An 18753-nucleotide genomic window follows, 5' to 3' on the forward strand; every position below is an offset into this window, starting at 1 on the left:
GAGATATTTTCTCCAAATCTCGAAATTGGGATAATCTCTTGGCAACTACTTGTCTTACAAAATTTAAAACAATAAACAGTTACTCACAGAGAATAATTACCCACTACTGGCAACCGCACACAAGACAAAGTTCACTAATTGACTGGTGTGGGCGAGCGAACGGCTCTCCGGCCGCATCTGACATTTATCTCACTTGACTTCCGGACTTATCAATTTTGCCATAATGCACTTCCGAATGGAACTAGAATTTAGATTTTTTGTATTTATTTCTTAAACCTGAAACACTATGACTGCACGATGCACGAGATATGTATAGTCTATAATACAAGACGTATATAAACGTATTAATATGGGCATGTGGTGTGCCACCGAAATCGTGTTCGCGTGTCATCAAGTGACACGCGTGGCATAGGTTCGCCATCCCTGCGGGTATAGACAATACTGCACACTTCTGTATTCTCCCGTACTAAACTGAAAGAAGTATTGACAGTGGCGCACCTGGTGGCCCGACCTTAAACATCAGGTGACAAGATTAAAACTACAAAAGTTGCATTTTAAAATTAATAGAAATAATAAAACTCAATAATGATTTCGTTTTGTCCGGATCCTTGGCTGAATGGTCAGCATTGAGGCCTTCGTTTCTGAAGGTCCAGGATTCGATTTCCGGCTGGATTGGGGATGTTAATTTCTCGTCTAATTCTTCTGGCTCGGGGACTGAGTCTTTGTGTTTGTTCCAACACGATTCTTTTCATATTCAGACAACAATACACTTCCAACCACCACAGAAACATGCAATAGTGATTAGATCTGGGGTTTTTAGCTGCTTAAATGTTATTTTAGCTGCCTAAAATGGACTCTCAAATAGGTTCTAAAATACTTTTAGGCAGCTTCAATTTTAATTTAATAAGTATGAATTATAATACCATGTTTATTTTGCTAAATTGATAATAATTCGTTAGGGGTAAATATAAAACAAGTTTCACTCACCTCTTTGCTGCAAACGTCACAGAATGTAATTTTACCATCCGATGTGATACGGAGAAACTCCTGTAACCATTTTTTAATTAAAGACGACTTGGAACCTGATACTTTCGGCATAATTCATAGTGTACAGTGTACTACTACACTCGGTTTCAAGGCCGTCTCGCTACTGTCAGATTTTTTATTATGGACTTTTTCGGGGTCGTTGAAAAAAATTCACTTGAATATTACACTACGAATACATGTGGCTATAACATATAAAAAAATTCATAACCTTAAGACAAGTAGTTTTCCATGTATACATTTCTAAGTGAACGGTTCCTAGAGCCAAAAACCTGGACAATATTTATTACAACTTAAAATAAAAAGTAATTAATGAACTTTAAAAACAATTTTTCTTATACACTCTCAGAATTAAACAAGGACAATATTGGTGTAACTCCTTTTGAAGTAGGCCTGGTAGTTCATTTGTAATTAGCGCTTATACTCGAGTGTCCGTAAGAAAAAATCCGACAGGTGTGTTGGCAAATAATGTCTTGCGATATATCGCAAAGTGACACGTAGTCTCTATAGTGTATTTGGTGGTGGTGGTGATGGTACTAGTAGCAGTAATTGTATTGTTGTACACTCACAGATTAGTCTCGGGTAGAATGGATCCTCGCTTATAAGGGCTCTACTACCATATTATGTCCGTCTCAATGGCCCATGCTGGCCTTTGGTCACAGGAGTCCCGGGTTCGATTCCCGTCTCACCTTTCCGCAATATATATCCTGGCCTGACAGAAACCGTCACCCTCTAGGAGGCTCGCCATACCCCCCCAGGGTACGGGATGAAAACAGTACTGGGTGTATGTGTCATCATCATCATTTTATCCTCATCACGACGCGCAGGTTGCCTACAGGCGTCAGATCAAAAGACCTGCACCAGACCTCTCCGGAGGCCACACGGCATTTCATTTCACTTCACCATATTATGACTGGAGAAGGAACCGTACAAAGAACTTTCAGTGAAATGATTGAAGTAGGTCACTTTTTATTGATTTGCGTTATAATTTGGTACATTTGAGACACGAACAAAAATGTTGTGAACCTCCTGAAAATGTCACGAGCCGTCACTGGGGCTGCCGTCAAGGTTAATAGGTATTTCAATTTCTTTTCTCCCCACCCCTAATACTTTCTTATCATTTTAAGGAATCAATGGCTGTGTTGGTTCTCTCTGTCTTATGAGACCGGGGAGCACAATGGCTGTCTATCAGTTCTGGCGGCTAATGCCTGTCTCTTTGTGCCCTATTGTCAGGGAGGGTGCACGCTTCTTGATGGACGACTTCCTGACCTTTGGTTCGGGATCCGCTCTCACTATCACGAGTCACGGAGCGGCTCTCTAAACAATCCTAATTGTACCCTTCTTCTTACCTATTGAGCTGTATGCTTCATTGCGTGCGTGATAGAATCTAGCCGCTGGCCTTGGACCAAACAGCGCCTCATAATCCAAGCATTGCACTTTCAAGCTTTTTTGCTTCCCTTGAAATGGTCAATTGAACCGTATCAGTGTACAAATGTGTTACTACGTGTCAGCCTTCCAGAAGGCTCTGGCTTGTACGGTGGTCAATTAAATAAGAATACATTTTCACCTTGAGAGTTATGTAACACCGTTCTCAACAACAACGTAATTATAAAGTAGACCAAACATTCTTGGCTGAGCGGGAAGGCAATTTCCTGCGCTTCTACTTTCTTACAGCAGGTAATGCGTTCTCATTTTTATAACTAACCCGTCCTGGTTTCGCACTGGAACAATTTTGAATTTATGATGATAGACCTTATAAAATTTCCATAAATTGTTTTCGTCCTGATGTATGTATGTATGTATGTATGTATGTATGTATGTATGTATGTACGGACATACCATAGCTCTGTGTGGCGTTTTTTAACACCCTTCCGACCCTATTAGCTCGTTCCCTTTACCCCACGCTATATACATACTGTACATTAGGGAATAACAAGTCAAAAATCCACAGTTCATGCAAGCAACTCAATGTTGAAAACATCCTAGGAATATGAGCTTCGAATTTTAGGTAAATAAGATATAATAAAGTATGGGAATATATACTTTATATTTCCTAAATATTGCCACCTTTTTCTTAACCATAGTTATCTGGTCGATTAGATTAGCAGTTTGCCCTTTTCTACCATTACGAGCGCTAATGTGAGTCAATACATTGTTTCACTTAAGCACCACTACGAGCGCTAATGTGAGTCAATGCATTGTTTCACTTAAGCACCACTACGAGCGCTAATGTGAGTCAATGCAGTGTTTCACATAAGCACCACTACGAACGCTAATGTGAGTCAATGCATTGTTTCACTTAAGCACCACTACGAGCGCTAATGTGAGCCAATGCATTGTTTCACTTAAGCACCACTACGAGCGCTAATGTCAGTCAATGCATTGTTTCACTTAAGCACCACTACGAACGCTAATGTGCGTCAGTGCATTGTTTCACTTAAGCACCACTACGAGCGCTAATGTGAGTCAATGCATTGTTTCACGTAAGCACCACTACGAGCGCTAATATGAGTCAATGCATTGTTTCACGTAAGCACCACTACGAGCGCTAATGTGAGTCAATGCATTGTTTCACGTAAGCACCACTAAGAGCGCTAATGTGAGTCAGTGCATTGTTTCGCTTAAGCACCACTACGAGCGCTAATGCGCGTCAGTGCATTGTTTCACTTAAGCACCACTACGAGCGCTAATATGAGTCAGTGCATTGTTTCACTTAAGCACCACTACGAGCGCTATTGTGAGTCAATGCATCGTTTCACTTAAGCACCACTACGAGCGCTAATGTGAGTCAATGCATTGTTTCACTTAAGCACCACAACGAGCGCTAATATGAGTCAATGCATTGTTTCACTTAAACACCACTACGAGCGCTAATATGAGTCAATGCATTGTTTCACTTAAGCACCACTACGAGCGCTAATGTGAGTCAATGCATCGTTTCACTTAAGCACCACTACGAGCGCTAATGTGAGTCAATGCAGTGTTTCACATAAGCACCACTACGAGCCCTAATGTGAGTCAATATATTGTTTCACGTAAGCACCACTACGAGCGCTAATGTGAGTCAATGCATTGTTTCACTTAAGCACCACTACGAGCGCTAATATGAGTCAATGCATTGTTTCACTTAAGCACCACTACGAGCGCTAATATGAGTCAATGCATGGTTTCACTTAAGCACCACTACGAGCGCTAATGTCAGTCAATGCATTGTTTCACTTAAGCACCACTACGAGCGCTAATGTGAGTCAAGGCATCGTTTCACTTAAGCACCATTGCGAGAGCTAATGTGAGTCAATGCAGTGTTTCACATAAGCACCACTACGAGCCCTAATGTGAGTCAATGCATTGTTTCACTTAAGCACCACTACGAGCGCTAATGTGAGTCAATGCATTGTTTCACTTAAGCACCACTACGAGCGCTAATATGAGTCAATGTATTGTTTCACTTAAGCACCACTACGAGCGCTAATATGAGCCAATGCATTGTTTCACTTAAGCACCACTACGAGCGCTAATGCGAGTCAGTGCATTGTTGCACTTAAGCACCACTACGAGCGCTAATGCAAGTCAATGCAGAGTTTCACTTAAGCACCACTACGAGCGCTAATGTGAGTCAATGCATTGTTTCACTTAAGCACAACTACGAACGCTAATGCGAGTCAATGCAGATTCACTTAAGCACCACTACGAGCGCTAATGCAAGTCAATGCAGAGTTTCACTTAAGCACCACTACGAGCGCTAATGTGAGTCAATGCATTGTTTCACTTAAGCACAACTACGAACGCTAATGCGAGTCAATGCAGTTTCACTTAAGGCCTTGTAGCTATATTCGTTGTGGACATCTTTCAAAAAATTAAAAACCACCTGAGGGTACTTAACCAAGGAACACATTACAGAAAGAATTATGTAAATAGTTAATTTGGCTAGGATTTGAATTAAAAAAAGAAAACGAGTAAAGAAACAAGCGAGTTTAGACTGTTTTTTTCCGGAATTGCATTTAGGCCGGAAGTGATTTTTGAAATTTGCTTTCTTTAAACTTTGATAGAGCTATCCAAGACTAACAATTTGAAATCTGCTCAAGCCCTTTAGCCCTTCACCTTTCGGTACAATTGAGGAAAATCCTTAATTGTACATTTTTCACTGGTAAGAAATGTTTTCGGTGTTAAAAGTTAAAGTTGTCAGGGGAAGCATTTTTATTTTTTTAAACAATACGAAACCACAGATTCAGCAAATGTTGTCTAACCATTCTGCATTGTATGAAACAGCTTTTTAAATAATTATTTTGGTTTTATTTTGTTTAATTCTAAATATTAGTGAAGTATCTGCTTTGGATCTTGATTGAAAGTGATTTGTCCTACATTGAACAGGCATATTTTCTGATGTGGATCAGTCGAAACCAAAGTGTTGTAAGTCACATTTGTGTACTAACAGCGCTCTTTAACACAGGCAGCTGTGTAAATTCACTACAATAAAATGGCATCTGCCATGTGTAGGTAACTGCGTGTTATTGTGGTGGAGGTTAGTGTTATGTGTGGTGTGTGAGTTGCAGGGATGTTGGGGACAGCACAAATACCCAGCCCCCGGGCCATTGGAATTAACCAATGAAGGTTAAAATCCCCGACCCGGCCGGGAATCGAACCCGGGACCCTCTGAACCGAAGGCCAGTACGCTGACCATTCAGCCAACGAGTCGGACACTTATCTTGTTGAAGCCACTTTTATTAACACTATTCAGAATATTGGCTAGATAACTCAACTGCTTCTTACTGGTGACTGTTTTGTATTCTTGAACAGTCTGGAAGTAAAATTTTGGCTATTTCTTCAATATTATGACGAAATGACTTATCTTGTTAGTGTCAAAAGATATAGCACGTTTACATGCAGGATTCAGATCGATCTGAGTACACTTCTCGTATTGAAAACGCCATGTAAACGGGGACTCAGTTCGAATTGAGTCTCAAGGTCGATACGGTAAAATCTGGGATCGTATCGTACTCAGATCGAATTGAGTTCTATGTAAATGCGGATCGTACTGAGATCGTATTGAAAACGACTGCGCACACACTCCATGTTTGTTCTCACAAAATCATCATCATTAAAGTTCTGTCGAAATAACAAATATAATAAGCCAGTAAATATATTTACCTGTATAAATGATCAGCAACTGCAATCATATTATAAGACGGCCAGCCCTGGCGATTAAGAAAATCACGATATCCTTCTCTTTGGGGTAAAATTGGAATGTGCGTTCTATCTATTGCACCAATTACATTTGGAATACCACACATACTTTCAAAACTGAAAGTTATCTCCTAGGCTTCTACTTCATTTGGCGTTTTTAAATTCTAAGAGGTGATATCGATTTTACTACAATTCTGCATCGTCTGTATACGTCGATGTTGCCTGGCGGATTCAATACGATACGGTACTCAAATACTACATGTAAACGGGGATCGTATTCAATACGGCAAGTGTACTCAAATCGATCTCAATCCCCATGTAAACGTACTAATAGAGAGCATTGACCTTAGCAGGTTACTATAAAAAATTAAAAATACTGAAGAAAGAGATTTAAGTGGCTTTTCCCCGGAATGAGCGATGTTTGTTGAGCCATCAACTCGAAGGCTGGTTGGATCCCCAACAGCCAAGGTGTCACAGAATTGAATTGAATTGAATTGAATTGAATTGAATTGAATTGAATTGAATTGAATTGAATTGAATTGAATTGAATTGAATTGAATTGAATTGAATTGAATTGGATTGGATTTATTCACGCTTGGCTGCAATAAGATTAGGAAGCTTTTTATATTACCCAGCCTGCGTTATGTAGAAGGAAGGGCAAATTAACACAATTAATTGAAGCCTTGCAATGTACGATAGATAACATAAAGCAAAATTGTCTCTATATTATTTCGTGCCACGCATTTTTAATTTACTGCCTGAACTACTTAATACTAAGTTACAATGCTTATTTCAATATATTTACATACTGGTTTATAATTAATACAAATGTACCAAGTACGACGTAGATACCAACGTGAAAGCGAGTAGGCCTATAAATGATTTAATTTTCAAGTAACATTATTGCCTGTCCCGCGGTCTCGGGGTTATGTTCTATATGGCTAGAATTAATAATAATAGAGTTCATTAAAGATCTTTGTCGGTTAGGGGCGCGCGGCCGTGAACTTGCATCCGGGAGATAGTGGGTTCGAATTCCACTGTCGGCAGACCTGAAGATGGTTTTCCGTGGTTTCCCATTTCCACACCAGGCAAATGCTCGGGCTGTACCTTAATTAAGGCCACGGCCGCTTCCTTCCAACTCCTAGGCCTTTCCTACACCATCGTCGCCATAAGACCTATCTGTGTCGGTGCGACGTAAAGCCACTAGCAAAAAAAAAAAGTCTTTGTCTGCCCATCCAGATGGTCTGCACATACTGGGGTGCAGTGCAAACAGTGTGGCCAACTTGTTAGGTTCAAGAAGAAGTTTTTAAAAAATATATAATTTGCTTATGGTGACGATGGGGTAGGAAAGTGCTAGGAGTTGGAAGGAAGTGGCCGTGGCCTTAATTAAGGTACATCCCCAACATTTGCCTCGTGTGAAAATGAGAAATCACGCGAAAACCGTCTTCAGGACTGCCGACAGTGGGGCTTGAACCCATTATCTCCCGAATGCAAGCTCAGTACTGCACGCCCCTAACCGCACGGCCAACTCACTCGCTAGAAGAAGAAGAAGAAGAAGATAAACAAAATCAGTCAGTGGCAAGAGTTTAACTTCACCTTCAGTTTGGGCTATAAAATAGTCCATTAAAGAGTAACAGTAGGGCGTTATAGAACAGCAATACTTTACCATGTCTGTGCCCTCCCCCTCCAAGTTTTTTATCCATCTGCTGGAAGTCTTAGTCCCTAGCAAGTGAACTTCAAGGTTGTAATACTGGTAAGAATACATTAGGAGGCATTTAAGTATCTAGGAGAGTGTGCTTCCACGCTTAGAAACACGAATGGTTAGAGAAATGTGTTCAAATGTTACTCTTGGAAATGCTGCTGTAGAAGTGGTGTTCCATGCACTCCTACTTTAATTCGACGTAAATTCTGGGATGCGCTGATTTCTCCATCCTACAAAGGAGAGTCTACAGTGTGGCGAGCACCGACTTTGGTTGAGCTTTCGCGACGACACATGGGTACAAAATCAATAACTATTTGGACTTAAATTTTCGCATTTCAATGTTCAAACACTGTCAAGTAGGTCATTATTCAGAGAACCGTTCTCGTAGAATAGTAATCAAGGCTCTGACTTCGTAGTGTAATGTGCATAGATTCGAGTCTCCATGAAGTCATTTTTAAAATTTTGAATTTAGTTTCACTCCCTGCTGTTGATTTCAACTGTGTGTCTTTTTTATTCGTCTATTTATTCAAATGTGTAATCATGAGTTTGTCTCTAACTTTTCAGATAAAAGGTTAAGCGGTTATAGAAAACTTGCTAAAAACAATGGCAGAGGCATACTAGGCAGGATGAGGAGTAAGCTAGTTTGCCATTGCTTTCCTAAATGGCCCAAAAGTTCTATAGCAGCACGACCGGTGCTACGAGTAGCATCTTCCCTAATACTGAGATACATCAGTCGCGCTCTGAATGTCATTTACTCAGCACCACCCTCACCTCAGCGTCTTCCATATTGTCACAGCCATCATTGAGACCAAGGCTTCAGGGGAAGCTACATTTTGCTCAAGCCTGTCTCAAGAGACAGATACAAAAATAGTGTATCCATCAAGAGAAAGCAGGAGACGGCCTTCTATGCGTAGCTTATACAAAACTAATTATCCTAACAGACAGTCTCCAAATAGCCTATACAGAAGACAAAGACATACAGTTTAAACAAAATCGTTAAAAATCACTTCAAGGAAATTCAAAGAAGCGAAGGAAAGGAAAAAGAATGCTTGGCCTTGAATAAGAAAAACGAACTTGAAGATAGGCTATCATTAAGAAAGAATGATATTGGGAAAAAATATTAGGTGCACGTAAGAAAGATTATATGTAAGCCTACGTTAAGAGAGAAGTAATGAACTGTATCGAAAGACTGAAAGAACAACGGATACAATGAAGAAAAGAAAAGCAGACTGGTGTTTTAGGGACACACAACAACAATAACAACAACCCGAAGCTAGAATCCACCTAGATACTAGAGATACGTAAACATATGAAAGAAGCCAGCATTCGAGATACAGACATACAGAACAGACTGAAATATAGACAATAACTGAAAATATGGAAGGATTTCCAGGATAGAAACAACATCTGGTATGAGGAAAGAAAAAGACTGGAAAGTGAACAGATGAAGGAGTGGTGAAGGAAGAAGAAACCTAACACAGTTTAACATGGTCCTTAGACGGCCGGTACAGAAGAAGAAGAAGAAGAAGAAGAAGAAGAAGAAGAAGAAGAAGAAGAAGAAGAAGAAGGAAGGTTCGACAACGACTTGAACCTTTGTACCATACACTCTAGAGCCAGAGCTTTGCCCACCGTGCTACGAAAACTTATCGGTAAATGCTGGCTTATATGACGGCTTACAACTCATGTTTGAAAATTGATACGCTAAAATCTTAAGAGAAGTCCCACATAGGTATTTATTTATTCCCATGTAGATTGTCCTCACGAAAGTTCGACGAAATTGGTTTGTGCCACACTCGCAAGGTGACCAAATATGAAAACAGAGGGACAGGAAAACTAGAAACGAGGAATAGTAAACAATTTTGAGGAACACATTTACTTGTATGATTACAACAACACAATTAGAATAATTACATGTAGCTTAATTAATTCATGGTTTGGTGCTCAGCTGGTTAACTGGCATTTTTAAATATGTTCCTCCCATTGTATGTTACGTTATTAACTCCACCATTGCCTGTATTAAATTACATTACATAGGTAACATAGTGAGTGGAGTGGCCGTGCGTGTTATACCGCGTTACGGCTATGGAGCCATGTTCTATATTAGGGAGCTGCGTGGGTTCAAACCCCACCGTTCGGCTGCCCTGAGAATGGTTTTCAGTGGTTTCCCGGCAAATGGCGGCACAGTTCCTGTTCATATACCACTGCTGACTCCTTCCACCTCCTTACCCAGGTTTATTCACATGTTCATTTAATATTCTTTAGCTCCTCAACTGAGGTTGGCGTCAGGAAAGGCATCCGGTCGTTAAAACAAGCCCGACCCCATATCAAGAAAGGACTAAGGTCCGTATTCACCTACTTCAGTTACTTTTGCTGTTATCTTAGATTTCTAAACTCGGATATACCGGGCAAGTTGGCCGTGCGGTTAGGGGCGCGCGGCCGTGAACTTGCATCCGGGAGATAGTGGGTTCGAATCCCACTGTCGGCAGCCCTGAAGATGGTTTTCCGTGGCTTCCCATTTTCACACCAGGCAAATGCTGGGGCTGTACTTTAATTAAGGCCACGGCCGCTTCCTTCCCACTCCTAGGCCTTTTCATATCCCATCGTCGCCATAAGACGATCTGTGTCGGTGCGACGTAAAGCCACTAGAAAAATAAATAAATAAATAAACTCCGATAATGTTATTATGTCGGATAAAATAGCACCACCCTGTCTTCTTAGAGATGCTTAAAGAGGAACAGAATAGTGCTCACCCGCTGCTTGGACATAACCCTCCTCAGTAACAGCTGATATCCCGGAAGAGCTTCCTGACGTCATCTAAGGTACTTGCTGTCTCACCAGAGAAGACAAGGCTGGAGCTGTGGAAGAAGAGGACCCCTCACTTCCGCGGATAGATGTCAGCAGCTGAGCTGGACATAATGAAAGTTGACTGGTGTAGAAGTCCGTGAACAGGCTACGATCAGGAGTGCGAGGTTCCAGGGATAACTTGAAGAAACGGGGATTCAGCACAAGGGATACAAGATGTAAATGTCGACAAGAACAAACCACGAGCCACACGCTTCAGTGCCCGACATCTTGCACAGAGGACGATCTCCTACAAGTCACCCCGAGTGCACTGGACATTGCAGAATACTGGACATGTGTAATATGATCTCTCATGATATGTTTTGTATACTTCAAACTGACTTGTACATTAACTGTAAATGTGTATGTTTCGACTCGAGAATAACGCTCACTTCTATATTCAGCATAGAATTTATTATCTCGGTTCACCAAAACAAAGTTTTCGTTTTAATCAGAATTTGAACCTCACATTACTGATATTGACACTCGGAAAACAAACGACTACGTGTTGCCGCCATTATCGAAATGTAGGTGTTTGGAAATAATTTGTGATAAATTATGTCCGCTATTGACCGGAGACGAAGAAAGTAGCCAAGAATCCAAGAGAAGAAATTTTTATTAAATTTGATGGCAGAAAATATTAACATCATATTGTGTATTTCATCTCCGTGGGTTCAGGTGGCAGTGCGCCGGCCTCTCACCGCTGGGTTCCGTGGTTCAAAAACTCGGTCACTTATATGTGAGATTTGTGCTGGACAAAGCGGAGGCGGGACAGGTTTTACTCCGGGTACTTCGGTTTTCCCTGTCATCTTTCATTCCAGCAACACTCTCCAATACCACTTTATTTCATCTGTCAGTTACTGCCCCAGAGGAGTGCGACAGGCTTCGGCAGCCGGCGCAATTCCTATCCTCGCAGCTAGATGTGGACTTAAGTCATTTAATTCCTGACCCGGTCGAATGACTGGAAACAGGTTGTGGATTTTCATACTAAAAAAAAGCCAAAATTCCCTAGTTTATTAAAAAATCATCCAGTCGCGTACCGCATGATATACCGGTAAGCTATAATCGAGAATTCATTTTAGGCCTAACTATGCGTTAGGAATTGCAGGTTATGTTCGTTCATGAATAACACTGACAGTGTCGAAGCTTTAGATAACCTAAAATATGTTTCAAAATCAGTGGCATCGTAGTCCTCAAATAATGTAGAGGATTCTCTTTTTACACCTAGGACGTTTTATTGCATAATCTTGGGTATATTCCTCGTCACTGTGATTTTCTCTCTCAGTTAAATGTTCCAGCCGTCTACGAACTGCCATCTTGAAAGGCTATTACTTCAGATTTCGCCGGGCTGAGTGTCTCAGACGGTTGAGGCGCTGGCCTTCTGACTCCAACTTGGCAGGTTCGACCCTGGCTCAGTCCGGTAATATTTGGAGGTGCTCAAATACGTCGTCCTCGTGTCGGTAGATTTACTGCCACGTAAAAACATCCTGCGGGACTAAATTCCGGCATCTCGGCATCTCCGTAAACCATGAAAGTAGTTGGTGGGACGTAAAGCAAATAACATTATTATTGTTACTTTAGATTTCCTATTTTACCGGTTAAACTTTCTCCGGTAATTTTTTTATGCCGATATAATGTCGTTGGTGAATGCAAATGTATCTGTTTTCTTAGGTTTAAACCAAGATAAAAGCTTTTACTCATGTTGGCGAATACGGGCCTAAGGGGCAGGCATATATTATATAGTTAACATAACACTTTGTGAATGTTGTTCGGTCAACGGTGTTTTCTCACCAGATTAAAAAGAGGTACAGTTTTTCGTCCTTTTTCCACTTTCGCTGGGGCTATCACTATCACCTTCCATTTAAACCTTTAAGAAAATCGTCTAGCTAACAGTTTCGATCAAGATGAAACAAAAAATAATACCAATGTTTTCTTCCATACAATACAACAAAGCAAAGCCAAGTCATCTACGTACTGGCCATGAAGGCCGTTGGAGGGCTGGAAGGTAAAGGCTTTTACTATCCGTAACCTCGGCACTTGGTGGTATATAGTGGTTACCTCTATGCCCGGCCGCTTTTGCCCCCAGAAATTAACCTGGTACTCATTTTTTGTATAGGCTGAGGAAAACTCACGTGGTGTAGGGGTAGCGTGCCTGCCTCTCACCCGGAAACCCCGGGTTCGATTCCCGGTCAGGTCAGGGATTTTTACCTGGACCTGAGGGCTGGTTCGAAGTCCACTCAGCCTACGTGATTAGAATTAAGGAGCTCTGACAGTGAGATAGCGGCCCCGGTCTAGAAAGCCAAGAATAACGGCCGAGAGGATTCGTCGTGCTGACCACACGACACCTCGTAATCTGCAGGCCTTCGGGCTGATCTGAGGGAATCTCAGGGCCATGGAGCACCTCTGAAAATGAAAATCTGGCTTCATAATTTTTCGACTTTCTAACGGGGAATCGAACCCACTTCCTTGCGGGTGAACCGAGCATGCCTTTAACGCCTCGGCCAGCCAGCCCCTATATTGTAACCAAAACGTAAATAAGTAATTAAAATCTACCTATCACGAACCAAGATTATAAAATATTTGAAGTGAGCGATTCTGGCTAAACTGATTAGTATATTGGTTTTTAAAAATGTAAACAGGTAATCAAGACTAATCCTTGAAATAATATGCTAGGAGCAGCACTAACACTTCTTTCTCCAAAACAAAAATGTGGGCAAAGGAAGAAGGAATAAATGTCCAGAATAAAAAGCGGGACAAATGCCGTTTCAACTATACTGAATTACGGGACGTTTGGTCACATTACACGTACATTATTAGTACCAGTATTCACTCGCAATATGTACAGGGAACTGTTGACCACAATTCGCATGTACAACAATTGAACTTGACACTAACTGTGCGGTAGACTTTCTCATGCTTGTCCGTCTACATCGTAATAGTCCGTAATTCGTAATCAAATGTCTGCTGAGAAAGTGTGTACTCGTAAATTGCCTTTGTTGACTAGAACCGTTAATCGCAGGTTGCCCATTACAAGAACAAATACGAACAAAGCAGCGGAAGTGCCAGCTGTTCCCTCTCTCTCCTTCTAAGATTTGTGTTCTCTCATCAGTCTACGGTGTTTGACCTGCAGCCTAGCGTAACTCGTTGAGGTATCGGCCTTCTGTAGTCAAGGTTGTGGGATTGTACCATGGCAACGTCGACTGACATGTAAGAAAAGGTCCGTGACTGTAGATTTTTTTTTTTTTTTGCTAGTTGCTTTACGTCGCACCGACACAGATACGTCTTATGGCGACGATGGGACAGGAAAGGCCTATGAATGGGAAGGAAGCGGCCGTGGCCTTAATTAAGATACAGCCCCAGCATTTGCCTGGTGTGAAAATGGGAAACCACGGAAAACCATCTTCAGGGCTGCCGACAGTGGGGCTCGAACCCACTATCTCCCGGATGCGAGCTCACAGCTGCCCGGTGTAGATTTATTGACATGTACGTTGAAGAACCACTTTTTACTGCAAAATTCTGGCACTCCGACGTCCATGAAAAATCTATAGACCGAACGAATTGGCGGTGCGGTTAGGGTGGCGCGCTGTGAGCTTGCATTCGGGAGATAGGTGGTTCGAGTCACCGTCGACAACCCTCAAGATGGTTTTTCGTGGTTTCCAATTTTCACACTAGGCTGTACGAGGCCAATCAGGAGCGTAGCCATGGGAGTTAGACAACCGCCGCCCCCATGGAATTTTCACAAAAAGAACAGAAACTGACAGAACACAATAAACTAAACAAACACTCAGAGACAATTGTAAAACCAACAGTTCTGTTGAAAATTGTATTTTAGATTGTAAACTGCAGGGGCGAAGCGAAAGGGGGTTGGCTACTGGGGGTTAGGAAACCCCCACCCTCCGGCATGGAAAGTTTACAAAAATAAAATAAACAGAAACAATAAACATTCAGAGACATAATTTTAGAACCAACTGATCTGTTCAATCTATTTTCTAGGAAACCTCGAAAGTAGGATTTTAGACTATAAGCTGAATATATAATTCGCTGTACAACTGTTGTCCGTGATCGTATTGTCCTTGTTCTGTGTTTTAATACAAGATTTTGTAGTGTACTGCGATCTGAATATCAACATAATTCACTTGTACAAGTTATGCATGCGCGCACCACACACGCACCTTCATTAATGTTCTGTCAGCATTTTGTAACTATAACCCCCCTCCGCAACAGCCGATCCTGGCTACGCTACTGTTCCCAATTCTAGTCCTTTTTCATCCCTCTGTCGCCGAAAACGTTAAACAAGTAGTCAAAAAAAATGTTTATAGCAACTGAAGAGAATTTAACACACATAATTATAAATAATCTCCGGTAAACAAACAGACTACTGTAGCTCATTCCACGTGAAGAAAGCAGAATTGCTCTTATGGACCTACAAGGAGCGAACACACCCCCCTCTGGGATACCTATAATTCCTCGTGTTCAAGGAATATTATTCTGTATTTTGTAATGTAGGTACTATGAAAGGTAAAAAGGATGAGGCATTTTTGCCCGTGTGTTATTAAAATAACTACATAACATTTTTCTTTTTCATAAATACACTTGTAGGGAGGAAGCACAATGGCGGGAACAGCCATCGCTTCGTTGTCTTCCTTCATTTTCCTTCTTCTGTGTTGCTCTGGTATGTACAAGCCTCGTGCAGTCCCTCCATCAGTGAACAATCGGCAGCTCACTTCTGTAATAAAGTTATCTACAGTATTTACTTGTTGCGTGTATGTTTTTAGGCTTTAAATCAGTGCGTAATTGTCTTCTATTGTGTGAGAGTTATGCGATAAGCCTACGTGTGTGATTTATTTATTTAACATTAATACTGTGATCTTTTGTAGATTCATCTACAGTACTTATTTATTGCATCGGTTTTCTAGCCTTTATTGCCTAGAGAAATTTATTAAATGCAATTAAATGCATCCCTTTCCCATCGAGCCCATAAAAATTATTTGTCTATTTTCTCTGATTCTGTACAAACCAAAAATAGCCCCTGCAACCCCCGTTCCCCCGTCCCCTTTAGTTCATACAAATAATTTATAGCGTAGTTTCTTTCGTCTTTTGCCTTGAACTTAAATATTGAATTTCACAAATTTATGTCCCGCCGTTTTCCCGAGATGGTGTTGAGCAGAGCCGTTCGATATGGCAACCCTGTTGTCATAAGAATGAAATGAAAATCCAAAGCCTGTTTCAGGTCATTCGACCGGGTCAGGAATGGAATGAATGAAACCCCATCTAGCGGCGAGGATAGAAATTGTGCCGGCTGCCGAAGCCTGTCGCACTCCTCTGGGGCAATGATTAATGAATGACAGATTAAATGAAATGATACTGGAGAGTGTTTCTGGAATGAAAAATGGCAGGGAAAACCGGAATACCCGGAGAAAAACCTGTCCCGCCTCCGCTCTCTCCAGCAAAAATCTCACATGGAGTGACCGGGATTTGAACCACGGAACCCAGTGGTGAGAGGCCGGCGCACTACCACCTGAGCCACTGAGGCTTTTGTCATAAGAATAATACTTTTTTCTTAACATGGAATGAGCTATAGGTAAAATAACATTGCATCTTACCAAGCGAGCTGGCCGTGCGTGATGCAACCAAGTGGCAATCCCCCTACGAACAAATTGTAAAAAAACAAATTATTTCGACTGATTCTACAAAACCGCAGAGTGACCTTAGGCTAGGCGCTAGGGGCTTTTTTTTTTGCTAGAAGTCTGTCCTAACGTTACGCTGCTGGTAACTTTCCAGGTGCTACTTCAGAAGCTTATCCCGGAAGCCCTTACCTTCGACTCCTCCGAGGGCCTTCATGGCCAGTACAGAGATGGGTTTGCTCTTATAATAGCTGAAACGCTCATTCCCAAGACATATTGTATGAAGCACAACGTGAGATGCATTCAGGATTAACCTTCACCTCGTACTGTATTATTGCTTTATTTTCTTTATTGTACGTGTGATGAGTCATTTGGCTGTTTTTGTGTAAAACAAAGTCCCTTCCCATTAGAAGCTGTCATTCTCTCAGATGAGGTCACTTGTCTTTGCTGCGGGAAAATTACGAGAATATTTCACTCTTTTGAGCACTGAAGCTTGGGAAGGGGGACTAGATTAGCGCGCTGCTTCTTCGAGCAAAGGAGCCAATTTGCATAGCAATGAATTAACATGCACGAACGAAACAGAAGAAAAGGTCTGTACTTCTCGTTATAACGTCACCGAGCTCGATAGCTGCAGTCGTTTAAGTGCGGCCAGTATCCAGTAATCAGGAGATAGTGGGTGTGAATCTCACTGTCGGCAGCCCTGAAGATGGTTTTCCGTGGTTTCCCATTTTCACACCTGTACTTTAATTATGGACGCGGCCGCTTCCTTCCTCATCCTAACCCTTTCCTGTCCCATTGTCGCCATAAGACCTCACTGTGTCGGTGCGACGTAAAGCAACTTGTAAAAAAAAAAAAAAAAGTTTTTCGTCACCTTCCATTCTGGATACGCAACAGGATTTCTCTCTCTAAAGTCTCCTCCTACTTCACTGCTGCTACCTTAATCGCACGATTACTCATTAAAGCTCGGGGGCGAGAGAGCCGAGTGGCTTGGTCACTGGCTTCTCACATATTTATACAGATAGTTATTGAAGAACATTACAGGCTTTCGACCCAAATACATGTTCCCGTTAAAAAGGGGAAAAAAATAAAAATATGAACTAAATCTACCACGTGGACGCAAAATAAAAATCAAATAAATCTATAATGTGGACGCTCACATGGGCGGAAAACCTAACCACATGTGAGCGTCACCCTTATAACTACCGGTACCTTACTGACCGGCCATGCCGCCCTGAATAAAAAAAAAGGAGGGTCACTGGCTTCTCACCAAAAGGCCGCGGTTCGAATTCCCCGTAAAGCTGGAGGCCCCGTGGTTTCAAGCTTGCTTTCTATTTTGTCATCAAAAAAACGTGGTCAAATTCCTTGCCGTTAAACACGCCACTACTCGCTAAAATTAGCATCAACTATCTGAAATCCCCTCTCGAAGCCCCAGCCAAACAAACCCCATGACGCTACAGCCCTGATGCTCATCCTGAAGTCCTGCAGATTACGAAATACGCGTGGTCAAGGTAACGATTTCTCTCAGCCGTTATTCTTGTTTTTCTTGACCAGAGCTGCTATCTCGCCGTCAGATAGGTCTTCAGATATTCTCACGTAGGCTGGTTGTACCTCGAACCGGCCCTAAGATCCAGGCAGACGCGTTACGGTGAACACATTCCTTACCCCAGCTGCAAAACTCCCCTTTTCGTTTTGTTTGAGGAACTACTCACTCTAAAGCCAACATTACTATTTTATAAACTCGCTCGATAACTAAGTGGAAATATAACAGGAAGATATATCAGACAAATATTAAATAACCTGTGAAATTATAACTCACTTGAATAAGAATATTTTCAACCACATAAAACCAAACCAACCCCCATGGCACTACAGCCCTTGAAGGGCCTTGGCCTACCAAGCGACCGCTGCTCAGCCCGAAGACCTGCAGATTACGAGGTGTCGTGTGGTCAGCACGACGAATCCTCTCGGTCGTTATTCTTCGCTTTCTAGACCGGGGCCGCTATCTCACAGTCAGATAGCTCCTCAATTCTAATCACGTAGGCTCAGTGGACCGCGAACCCAAATAGCCCTCAGGTCTAGGTAAAAATCCCTGACCTGACCGGGAATCGAACCCGGGGCATCCGGGTAAGAGGCAGGCACGCTACCCCTAAACCACGGGGCCGGCTTTCAACCACATACTCTCACATAGTTCCAAATTCGTATTCACGGCACCATCATGACTTAAGCTACAGCAGATTGTAAACAATGTACTTACTGTTTCACCCACTGACGCTTCGTTAGTACAGTCACGCTTCTCACAGAAATATACTGGAACTCTTTGTTTTTTAACTTACAAAGCCTAATCTAAACTGAATGAGC

The sequence above is a fragment of the Anabrus simplex genome, chromosome 1, assembly GCF_040414725.1.
Source record: "Anabrus simplex isolate iqAnaSimp1 chromosome 1, ASM4041472v1, whole genome shotgun sequence".
NCBI lineage: Eukaryota > Metazoa > Arthropoda > Insecta > Orthoptera > Tettigoniidae > Anabrus > Anabrus simplex.